We start from the raw sequence: 535 nt of genomic DNA, 5'->3' as shown, positions 1-535 counted from the left end.
GAGCAAATATATGGTCCATCTGCCCTAGTGTGCATTCTTTCTGTACTAATACCAGTACCATTACTTGAGTTGAAATTCAGTTTCCGGCCCCATAGTAATGGATTTAAAACCTCTAGTCTCAGATGATGAAGGCTAAATAAGTCACTACTGATGTGCAGTGGATTTTGATAAATCACTTGCAGAGTGTATTTGTCTCTTTCAGTGAGTACGATAATAGTATGAGTTCTCAGTATGAATGGTTCAGGATTAATGCAAGTTACAGTAACTATGAGTAATTTTTTAAGGAGGATTTTGCAATGTTTGCTTAGTTTTTAACCCATTGCATCTGCCGCAGTGATTTTCTTATATACACAGACTCTAAGTAGGTCTTGGAAACGATAAATATATATATATAGCTCAATCATAGATGAAGATTGTAAAGCAGGGTGTAATTGAGATGTGTTTTCCTGGGTTGTGACATTGTGTAGTCTTAGAGGTGGATACCAGTGTTTCAGAGGGACATGCCTGCATTTTCAGGGACAAAATGTACTTGGAC

The sequence above is a fragment of the Cryptotermes secundus genome, unplaced genomic scaffold (assembly GCF_002891405.2).
Source record: "Cryptotermes secundus unplaced genomic scaffold, Csec_1.0 scaffold114, whole genome shotgun sequence".
In the NCBI taxonomy this organism is placed as follows: domain Eukaryota; kingdom Metazoa; phylum Arthropoda; class Insecta; order Blattodea; family Kalotermitidae; genus Cryptotermes; species Cryptotermes secundus.
This window is presented reverse-complemented; position numbering follows the sequence as displayed.